Source organism: Phoenix dactylifera, chromosome 15 (genome assembly GCF_009389715.1).
Source record: "Phoenix dactylifera cultivar Barhee BC4 chromosome 15, palm_55x_up_171113_PBpolish2nd_filt_p, whole genome shotgun sequence".
Classification (NCBI taxonomy): Eukaryota; Viridiplantae; Streptophyta; class Magnoliopsida; order Arecales; family Arecaceae; genus Phoenix; species Phoenix dactylifera.
This window is the reverse complement of record NC_052406.1, coordinates 3,890,738-3,903,053: the sequence shown is the minus strand read 5'-3', so window position 1 is coordinate 3,903,053 and position 12,316 is coordinate 3,890,738. Positions and strand designations below refer to the sequence as shown.

General features: G+C 38.9%; 1 pseudogene; it reads right to left on the bottom strand.

Annotated features, from left to right (window-relative positions):
* Positions 1-4,625: 4,625 nt before the first annotated feature.
* On the bottom strand, positions 4,626-7,019 carry LOC103704253 (annotated as a pseudogene).
* Positions 7,020-12,316: the final 5,297 nt, after the last annotated feature.

Genomic DNA, 12,316 nt, shown 5'->3' with positions numbered 1-12,316 from the left:
TCGAAACCGTGAAAAGAATCTTATGAATTTAAGACATATTTGACTTGTACTTTGGAACTGCATTTATATTTATTTTCCACATATTACTGCTTGATTTATCTAGTTAGAGTGTTCATTACTTACTAGGCTGTCTAGCTCATTATACCATCTCTTGTTGTTTTACAGATTCCGAGAACTAGACTATTGGGGATTCAAAATGGGAGAGCGACTAGAAGAATTATGGCCCAAATTATCTTAGATTAGGGTTATTTAAGTTGAATTGATTATTATGGACATTTATCATGATTATTGGACTTTGCAAGGTTTTGTCATTTTAAGAATTAGGTTCTGCATGTTGGCCAATTATTGTTTCGCTGCGTATTTAGAACTGTGAGACATTATGACTTGAATCAGTCAATGGAATAAGATTGCATTTATTCAGTTAAATCAATTTAGATTTATAAAATTGAGATGTTTGGTGAAGATGCCTTGCATGCTCGTGGGGAGAGTTTCCTACGGGTGTGTGGCGGTTGGCGCGACCTCCGGTTCGCAAATCTCGGGTCGGGGGCGTGACAACTTAAATGGTATCAGAGCGGACCCAGCCCATAACCTATGTGGACTGGGGGACACTGCAGCACGGATCCATTGGAGCTGACCACAAGCCAATCGTGGTGTTTGTAATTAGATTTGAATAGATATGAACCCTTAGCCTGACGAGGACGTCAGGGCTTGAACGGGGGGAGTATGTGAGGATCCGTGCGAGCGTGTGTTTAGTCCCACATCGGTTATTCGCTGGGTAGATCTTGGGTACTTATACAGGATCAAGGAACCCAAATAATACCTTCCGGCTAGCCATTTTGGGTGAGGTCCTGGGTTGTTACAGAAACAGTAGAAGGTTGTATAGGCATATGTATGCGGTGCCCACATGCAAGAATGGTTGTAAGTTTCGTCAAGAAAGAAACAATTATACACAATTTAAAAACAAAAATTAAATCTAAATTAAATCCTCACGTACTAAATTGAAGGATCAGGCGCATTTGCTTGTGCTAGAGTCTTGTAAAACATGACCTTAATTTCTACAGCTTCAGAAGCTCTTGCAAGGCTTTTGCTATAATCCTGCCACATGAACGTTCAGTCTAGCTCACCTCTCTCCAATTTGGGATCTCAATCAAAAGAATAACTGCAAACAGAACATATTCTTAATTCATCCATTCAAATCATTGTCACGCTGTAAAGGCCATGGCCGCCATCCACCTTTCTTTGACGCATAACATCATCTTGGTTCAGTTCTTTTTCTTTGAATGATAATAATAATAATAACTAGAGCACAATCAATCATCTTATATACATGAAGAGAGAATCCCCATGTCAAAATACCTCATAAGATTCAAGGATGGAACCTCCTCCAAATGGAGGGATGAAACAACTGGGCCACAGTTCAGCTTGCTGATAGTGCACGCTAGACTACAGTTTCACTTTCAGAAAGAAACATCTATTCCAAGTGAGGAGGTACATTGAATACATTTGGAAAACGTTGTATTGATAAGAGCAAGGGGTGAACTGGTTGGTGGGCTTCTTCACGTAAACAAGCCATCTCTATCACTGCATGTGCCTGACTAGCTTTATTAGATGCAAGAGCATGGTGGAACCCCATAAGATCTGGAGCTCAACCACCCGTCCTCTCATTGAGATTGCACAGGGCCCATCTTCCATATCTTTTAGGTGAACCTCGATTTCGATCCTAACCAATTAAAGAGGGTGTGAGAATGGAACAGCCACATCGATGCCGGCGCCATTAGCATTTTGCTCTTGCAGCCATCCAATTTCTAGTACTGGACTGATGCATGTTTCAACCGAAATCTGGTTGTGGTTCTCAGCACTGCCCACCACAATGGAAAACAGCTGCATTAGAATGGCCATGTTAGATGAGTAACAAAGGAAGAGTCAACGGCTTCTTCATTGGAAACCAACCTTAAGAGTAGATAGGCATGCAGTTACCTTGAACGCTGATTCTAACCTGGAACCATTTAGCTTGGATCTGCAGCCAGGATGATGCGCAGCTGAGAAAATAATGAAATTCTAGGAATTATTACCGACTATCCTTCCAGAAAAATAAAGCAGACATATTCTAATTTAGATGTATTTAGCATTAAAAATGCTTAAAATAACCAGCAGCTACCATAAATGCATCATCCGCATCAGATGGTGACAATTGGAAAGTAAGGAAATTACATAGTAAATAGAAGAAACCAACACAAGATTGATCTTATAGTAAATAGAATTTAAAAAAGCTTGTGTTCCATGAAGAATTTAGCCCTCAGTAAGTAGAAACAGAGAATAAGAATCCTTAGGCAGAAATAAAAAGACATGCTGGTGCAATTATGGTCTATGACTAATGAAAGGTCATTCAAGCCTTCTTTGAGTGATAATATTGGAAACAAGAATGATGTCTCAAGCAATTCTGAATAATAAAAGATATTCTTCTATATGTTGAAAGATGAGAGACCTGTCTTGATAGTGGTAATGTACAACTGGCACATTGATTTGTTTTCTTCTTTTTTTGGGAAAGTGATTTGATTTTTATTTTAAAAACAAAGATGGATTAATTGTTCAAACAGAATGAAAATTTAAGTGCATAGGAAACCAAGAACTGTAACTATTCATTCTCAAACAAGAGAGAATGAAGTTTAGCAATAGTTTCATGCTTGTGATCGAACAATTTTACTACATCTCAAGCATTGTTCCATTTCGTTCAATATTCTTTCACTCCCACCAACAATCCAAAGATCTTGTTACATACCTAATGCATGAAGTCACACCAAAAGGTCTAAAAGTCAAACATCTTAAGATTTTGTACTCATCAAGAATTGAAAGAACAACTTGCAAAACAAGCGTTTGTCTGATTGAAGGTAAAATTCAGAAGCCAATGACAGAATCCATCGTTGAAATAGAAGAAAGCATGCCACAACGAGGAAAGCATCAGAGCTACGACTATAGCAAGTGAAAAAAAAAATGTTACAGAAACATTGGCTGCATCATGAGATTTTTAACAAGACCCATAAGAGAACTTCTTCAGCATAGAATGGCGATAAAGGGGTGTTCTCTATAATAATTCTAACACATCGCCCTTATCCGGTAAATTGTGTTTAGTTTGAATCTTCTCCACATAGGGGTAAAATAACCCTTTGTATATTTGTATAGGTTCAGGAAATAACAAGTTTAAAACATATTACGAGTTACCTCTACATGTAAAGAGAGAATAGCATAAGGACCTCTACATGCGAAAACAGACTGCACCTTGATCAATACCAGACAAAAAAATGCATATCTGTACGGCTCCCGGAATTTGGATTTTGATCATCTGAGCATCATCCGCCATATAATAAGATGACTGAAATTTATCCATTACAAATAAATGACCTTGAAAAGCTTAGATTGATAATTTTAATTAACATTTGGCCAATAAGATTTCATTTTCTAATAAACATGCAAGCATTTTGATGACATGGAATCACGAAATCCTATCACATAATCAAAGAACACACTGAAACCATCTCCTCTGCCTGCACAGAGGACCTGCAACTCAGCATGTGTACAACCAGTGTTTCAACCAACGCTGGATTCATAATAGCCATTGTGTTACAGCTGTATTAATTCTATGCCTCCACTTTAGACAATGTTCCAGTTGTATCAATATCCCAACTTAAAATGCATTGCTGGATGATGTCAGAGAGGCAAGGTAACACTAAGTTCAGGAAAGCAAATAGAGTTCATCAGCATATTTATTTGCTCACTGACAATAGATAATGGACAACTAAAGGCCAACATATGACCATACGATGAAATGGCAAAGTCACTCTAGTGAAACTGAAAATTTACCAGGGAAGAGACACCTACATTAGCACCACATTTCTCCATGATTTCAACAATCACCTGCTGCATTATCTCTTGCCACCTGAATCCAATCAAAAGGGGTTGTTGACTAGCAACTACCAAAAGAAGTGGTTGACTAGCAATTTAGTAAACTACCAAGTGGAAGTGTAAATAGTACTCCTGTGTTCCATGTTATAAAGTTGAAAGACTTTAAGGAAACAATTTAATGGACACGCTGAAGCTGGCACTGTAAAAACAGTGTGAGATATGCATGACTGATTGGATACCAAACAAACAAACTGCATACAAGGCATAACTCATGTAATACATCACTTCGAGATTATGCGACACAAATAAATAGACAAAATTATGCTATTGCACAATATACAAAATGAAGTGACCAGCAATAACTGAGTATGGAACAATTATCGTAGAGAAGACTAAAATTACATAATCCGGGTGAATACTAAGAGGCTGAGCAATGCCAGTCCCTGTCCTACTGACAGTTATGCAATCTCTTCCAAAGAATGGGATGAAATGCAGAAGATAACAATGAATGGTTTTGGCTATGAATGACCTGACCATGGACAGGAGCCAGTGATGAAGCAATATCTAGCCAACCAATCCCAATCTGTAGGAGGAAGGTTTATTGTTATGGGATAATCCGAGCCATCTTGCAGTATACTCTCTGCATAGACAGTTGGAAGTGTTGATGCATTCACAGCGGTCCAGTTCAAATATAACTCCAGCCCAACAAGAAGAGGGATAAAATGTAGACCAACAAGATAATAGAATCATGATGCCATGTTTTTATATCATTTATAAATTATAATATGACATTCATCACTTTAAACTCTACATACATTATCGGACAAAATTATGATTTAACAAAATGTGTCAGCTAGCAATGCAAAGTCAAGAAAACTTTGATTGCTTGCTATAGATCTTTACATTTTCTGTTCTTCAGCAAGACTAGAATAATTAGAAGACAGGATTACAGTGCGAAGTAATCTGCCGAAACCTGGGACATGGACACATTCCTAGTCTGAACACTAGCCAGCACACTGTCCTCAATCTTGAATGGCTGGACTGCTGCAATCTTCTCAGGGATCACCATACCATTGTCTTCAACCCGAGTCAGCACCTCAAAGTGAGCCATGGCCTTTTCTGGCCTTGTCTTCCACTCCAGGAACCCTGACCGGTCCACCTCCCGATCCAAAAGACTCCTCTCCACAGCGAACCCCATCTTCACATAAGTTCGTGCCGCTACCTCCGCCCTCACCAATCGGAATGATCCTTCCTCCTGTCCCTTCTTTCCCAACACTGATGCAATAGCTCTTCAAAACCCTAAGATTTAAATCAGACCGATTCAATGAAGTCAGAGGCAGCTGGGACAGAGCAGGATGAGAGCTCCACAAGCCCGGGGGCAAGGTGCTTCAGCTTGAGCTTGTCATTGGGGGACATGGATGGTGAAGAGGTGAGGGAAGTTGGACCAACAATGCAGAGGGACAGGAGTGGTTTCTATTTTGAACGTGCAGCATTGCGGAGGGCCTCTGTGATGGTTAGGAGGTCCGATGCCATAGGACGATTCTTGGGGTGTGTGCAGTTGAGGGGGAGGGGGAGATCAAGCAGGTGCCTGAGGCTGCCGGACCTGGCACCCTTGACTGTCACCACAGCACCATCTGATAGGAGAACCTTCTTCAGCTTACCAGCTTCTACATCATGCTGCAAACAATAACGAATGGTAAATTCAATGATTAGCACTCAGGAACTAAGATAACAACTGTGCAAGATGGAAAAGTAGTGCCATAATAATACCAGAGACACAACATTTGAGTTGTTTAGGCTGTCAAAAGCAACCCACGAAAAAGATGAGATTGTAAAGGGTCACAAATCAGAACCAATATCTATTTGTCCTAACATGGATCAGTATAAGTTAGAAATTTTCATCAGAGAGATTTTAAGGAAGCCACAAAAGCCTGTGGACTTCCAAATTGTCCAGAAGGTAGTTTCGAACTCGATGCTGATATTTTCTGCTCTTGTTAGTCCTGCATAATTACAATTCGAAATACCGGATTATAATATCTGAATTGAACTCTCAATCAGGTTGTTTCAAATTTAAGGAATCTTCAATTATCCAATAAATGACATACCTCAAGTAGAACAAATTCTAGATCAAGGCTTTGGAAATTCTAGTATTTACAGACTTCTATTAAGAAAAAAACTGAGTTTTGTGTCAGATTTTAAATGAAATCCAAATGAACGTATCCCTTTATTAACATTCCTAAAATTTCGTTCATTGTGGAATTTAAGAATAAAAAAAGGAATTTTTAACAGTTAAATCGTTTATAATTGGAGAATTAGCCAAAGAAAGGAAGACATCTCTCACCGGCAATGAAAGCCTCATGTCATCCCCGTCCTGGATCCAGAGCACCATCGGTCCCGCCAGCTGAAACGGTGATAGCTCAGGCAGAACCCTCGCATCGGGTCTCCTCCCGGTCTCCTCCAAGCCCTTCTCCTCCGTCCTAAAAATTGGCAGATACACGAGGTCCCACCGGCTAACATCCTCGAGAAGCTTGACCGGAACCATCTTCTTGTCCACCTTGATGTCAAACTCGTAGGGCACCGACTGCCCCACCAGCGCGTCCGTCACGTCGAACCCCGACACCTCCAGCCCCCCTCCCCCTGGATCCCTAGGCCCTTCACGATCGCTTCTCTCAAATCCTTCAATTAAAACGGCTAACATATCAGTCTAACGAATTAGAGTTCAAAAGACGTTTTAAGGCTTCTCAAATCCTTTTCATCGATAACGGGATTTTTCCTGCAAATCAGGAATTCGGGTGATTTTCCATCGGAAAGGGTTTATTAGGGTTTCCCTTTTTTTTAATCTTACCAAGATCGCCTTGGGGACGGGGGATTGAGGGACTCGGAGGAGATGACAGCGTTTGCAGCTCCGATCGTGAGGAGGGCGAGGAGGATCACCGCGAATCCAGACGGAGCCGCCATCGATCAAAGAGAAGGAATTCGTAGAAGAATCGAAGAGATTTTTTTTTTTGATTTTTGATTTTGGATAGAGGGCGAGAACGTCAGAAAATTTGAGCGATTTATTTAAAAGAACTAATGCTGACATGGAAATAATGGTTCAATGACAAGCGAGGGAAAGATGCGAGGTGTGAGCCTACCGACGAGGATTCGCTGGATGGAAGAGGTCCCGCCACGGTTCGAATATGAGGGTCACGAGCAGGGAGATGCTGTTTTGGCATGATCACTACCGTTGCTTCACGGACTTCATGTCTGTTGACGGTTGTGATTGGGATGAATAGAGGCTTTGGTGTTGATGGGAATCAGCAAATTTTGTGGGCGCAAGGGAGTGTGGATTCGAAAGAACGGAAAAGAAAAAACCAACATTCGGTGGTCATCGTGGTCCCGGCGCCATGTATTGACGCGTGAATGGCTATAACTCTATCAAGCGAGGATCCAAGGTAAAATTATAAATTGGGTGGGCTTTGCCCTCCCCTCCTTCTGGAAGTACAAACAAGTAAATTACAAACTTTTTTTTGACAAATATATTGTATTTATTTTGTAAGTACAAAAATTATAATCAACAAGAAAGAATTCAACTAGTTTGGCTAGAATAGGAGCAAAAATGAAGAACTTGTTGGGATAAAATAACATTTAGACCAATCCTATAGGATTTAACAATCCCAAAAGATTTGCACCGAATACCTGGCGCATTTTAGGGCAAGAGCAGTCCTTCTTGAGGGGAACTCAGCTACAGTGATTCGCTAAATTATGAAGAGCACCAGCAGTGCGTACGTGTGCCACCCTCTGTTGCGCGATATTTGGAACATGGTCGATGGCATGGAGTTTTATGTCATGTATGTCTTTAGAGAGGCTAATGAGGTCGCAGATTGGATGACCTCGTATATAGCTGACCACTTCGGAAGTATTCTATGAAGTGTGGAAAGGGTATTGCCTATAACATTTTGTGATTTGCTATTTTCTGATTTTGCTGGATGTATTTGTACTAGATCTGTATGAACCATCCGGTTAAGCGAAAAAAAAAGAAAAAAATAGAAGAAGAAGAAGAAAGCAGCACTGAATGTTTGGATGATTAATGCCCAGGATGGCTATCCTAGTATCCTGTAAAATAATAATTATTCTGTAGAATAGAGATAAAGTCCTCAATGGAATATTACTTTTAACCTATGGTTATCGGGGCCTCTCTTGTGGTATTGGGCGGCCATCAACACCTCCCTCTACCACCTTCTGATCACCGTCTCTAGCCACCCCCTCCAACTTCCATCCGGCTGCTCCGACCTCTCGCAAGTTAGCTCTTCTCTCTCTCTCTCTCTCTCTCTCTCTCTCAGAGCAAATTCCCTCGTTGTCTGTGTCATAGAAAATGCCATCGGTAGTACCGCCGGCCGGGCCCTCCCACCACTCGCCGATGTCCCACCAGGGTCGGTCGAGGCAGGACCCTCTTTGCTTTGAGAAGAGGATTCCATCCGCTTCGTCCTGCACTCGCCTCTCTCTCTTTGAATCCCTTCTCTACCTCCCTCAACCCCTCACCCTTGTGAGTTGGCCGCTAGCCGAGGCTCTACCCCACTTCTTTCTTTCACCTCTTGATCTTCTCCACTAAATGCCCTTCCTTTTTTTTTTTTTTTTATGAAATGGCCCTTAGAATCTATCAGATATTATCTTTAGGTTTTATTTAAACACTATAACATGAAGGGTTAAAATATGAGTTTCAAATTTCAACAGATACAATGGTATCTTTGTTTTATTTCTCCTTGAAATGGGCATCTACTTTTTGAACTCCTCCAAATGGAGATTCCTTTCATTTTCTTGTGAGAACGTAATGTAGAAAGAAATTATCTTTTTTAATAGAAAAAAGAAAGGTACGAGAGTGTAATTATTAATTCATTTGATCTCCAAACCAAGCTTTGAAACATAATTGCAGTTGTCTCTGAGTGTGTGTTTCAATGGGGTTACTCCACTAATTTACATATTATTAGGTACCATTAATCTTTTTTCGTACTTATTTCATTGTGTTGGTGCTTCCAATGAGCATTTATAAAAATTAAAAAAACAACTGTCGGTTGTAGGGAGAATAGATGGTTAATAAACCAAGGAGTGGGATGTTTTTTTTATATATAATAATTTTTGATTAAATATGATATTATTTAGGGAAAAATTTTAAAGATGGCACCTTTCGATCCTCTCCCACAAATGCCTGCATTCATTGGATTGTTTACTAAGATGCTCTTTCCTTGCATGTCTTAATTGTCCTGATACTGTGGCTTGCAACCTGGTCAAAGAATTCATAGCATCTCTCTGTGAACCTCACCTTTTAATTATGTTGTTATTGATGGTGTCTTTATCCTTTCCAAATAGTTTAGAACTTGAGAACATATATATGTTATGGTTCATTTTATCCTTCTTATGTTGAGAGGGCAAGAGGATTTTCAGCCCAGAGTATATAGTTTGAATGTCAGTGCATGATCCACACTCTAATGGCTCTGCCCAGAACTTACATGAATCCTGATGGAAGATGATGCATGGCCTTTAGGGTCCGACTGGGGATAAAGGGAAGGCTATTTTTTATAAGAATTGAACCCATCTCTTCCAAGATGAGAGAATCACACTCTCCTGTGGACCCAAAGGCCATCCATTCACTTTCCCAAAATCCTCCATCGCTTGAAATTTCAATGCTGTTGTTCGATGGCTTCTCTTTTCATCCATGAGGATAAAAGAAGAGAGAGAGAGAAAGAGAGGAGGGAGGAAGAGGAAGGAGGGAAGGAGAAAGGGAATACTAGGTATACATGGGATTTTTCACCTAATAGGAGCTCAGGTATAATTCTATAGTATCAAAACCTATATTGGTCATCTATTGTATCCTCGGTTATAAATCTTAGGTACTTAAACCGACCCTAAGTATGTCAGAGAAAATAAAGTTAAACATTTTCAAGGCCAGTTCATTTATGAACAAATCTAATACCTCTTAGTATGCTGAACCATTTTCTATCAAATCCTTTCTAGATATCTCCTGTCCTCAACATAATAAAGTAACGGATTCCGAGTACATGTACTTTTTAGGTTTATCATCATTTATATAATATTTTGATTTATCAAAAATTAATCCACTATAGTTAAATTAGTTTTATATAAAATCTAGCCTTTATTTCACTAATTTGACAATTATGAAGGGATATGTAACTTGTTTATTTTGTGCAAAATGGTATCCTACTCGAGTACATAAGAAGTTCTTTGGACCCATTTAAATTGGCTTGGCAAATCAATATTTAGCTACCTAATTATGAGAATTGTATTAATCTCCTCCTATCATGCGGTAGAACGAATTTTTATACACATAATACGAGCCTAGTAGAATTAATTTTATCCTATTTTTCATTTATCTATTATTTTTTATCTAACTTCTCAACTTCATCTTGGACCTAGGCCAGGCATCTGGATTAATGCAGCATCCTCCAAGCAAGAAATCTAGAATTTAAATAGCCCCATCCTTGGTGTTTTGCAATTAATTAGCCTACGAGAAATTCGATCAACTACTCAATGTGGGAGCAATACATTTCTCCATCATAGAGCATGTTAAGGGCCAATTATGGTGAGGAGCTAATCCAACCCATTAAGTTGGCAGGTTAGATTGATAGCCTCCTAATGGAGAGCAAATTCGCTCATCGAGGGATTATGCATCAGGATTTGAGATCATAATAAGGAGGTAAATGGCACTCCTCTCCTCAACGAAATCCAGAGTTCATATTGGACGTTTGATTGCAAGCCATAGTCGTTTGGAGAGTTTAGCAAGTGGCATATACTGGTGTGACAGCAGCACTAAACAATATATGAAGGCCACTTATTGCCATACCTTATACAATCACCTGGGTTTAACCTCTGGTCAGCTCAATAAACAAAATTAGGTATGAAATTGACGACATTGAAAATTTTGGTATATATACCGCATCTTTTGTCCTTGAATGCACCTAAAATGCTGTCCTATCTATGTATTTCATGGTGTCTTGGGCCAAGAATTTGCTAACATTTTAACACAGCCTCCCTCACAACACCTCCCAAGAATTTGCTTGGCTACAAAGTACAAACTTGTTGGATGGAGTTGGTCATTAGTGGCTAAGAAAACCTACCTCAAGAATTGAACAATGGACGCAAGGCCCGTCGACTCAGTCACATTCACCGAGGAACAAGTTGTGAGAACTGTGCGGGCATGTGTTTAGTCCCACATCAGTTATTTGTTGAATAAATCTTGGATACTTAATATATAATTAAATAATCCAAATAATACTTTCCGACTAGACATTTTAGATGAGATTCTATATTGTGACAAATGGTATCAGAGTGGATCCAACCCATAACTTATGTGAACTAGGGCCGATTGTGGTGCTTTAGGGTTAACCACGGGTCGTTGTAGTGCTTGTGATTAAATTTGAATAAATTTGAACTCTTATCCTGACGAGACTAATTAAATATTGATGCTAGTCATTTGTATTTTAATTCCGTACTTGATTTTGGCAAGATTTATACCGTCCTATTTCTACAATAAAATTATGATGATGTTGATCATAGGTGATGCTGCAGACAGTTTAGATTGGGCATGCAAGGCCAATCTATTCTTCACTAAATTACAACAAAAAAAAAAATAATCATCTCTCTCTTTATACATCCTATTTATTTTTTCTGGCATTTATCTTTATTAAACAGAGGAACAAAAGTGGCCCCATGTAAATTTAGGGCAGAATTTAGTTTTCAATGTTCAACAATTTTTTATGCTCTTTTCACATATTATCCTTTTCAAATAGGAAAAAAATAAATAAAAGAAAAAAAGAGGAAGCAAGATTGACATAATTGTCCTACTTGTTCTTAATTGCATTGCACGTGCTTCCACAAGCCAATTCTAATATTGGACCATTCATCTTTTAATGTGCTGGCAGAAGGTGGAGTCGTCGTCTCATTTGGTGGGTCAAATAATGTGACAGAATTTAATGTGTTCATCCTTTGATTGTATACCTTTTCGGGTGGTAGGAATGTCAGCTTACGATACAATCCATCAACCCAATTCATGAATGATCCACCTTAAGCAAATTTAAATTTAATCTAAATGAGTTTGGATGATGACCTATCAATCCATCCAAATCTATTTATTAAATAAGTTAAATTCAAATTTAAATATTTAATTTGTTTAACTTATTTTGATCTATTTAATCTGTTTAATCCTATTTAATTCTTTCAAAATATGTTTAACTTATTTAACATGTTTAATTTTATTTGATATATTTAATAAATGAAGCCCATCCTGCCTTGTATTGTGTCAAATAGATTCAGGTCTAAAATTTTAAATTATTTAATAAGTAAATTAAATTCGAGTTGATAACTTTTTTATCGAACCTACGTGGATCGAACTAATTTGATTGCCACCCTGTTGACTATCACC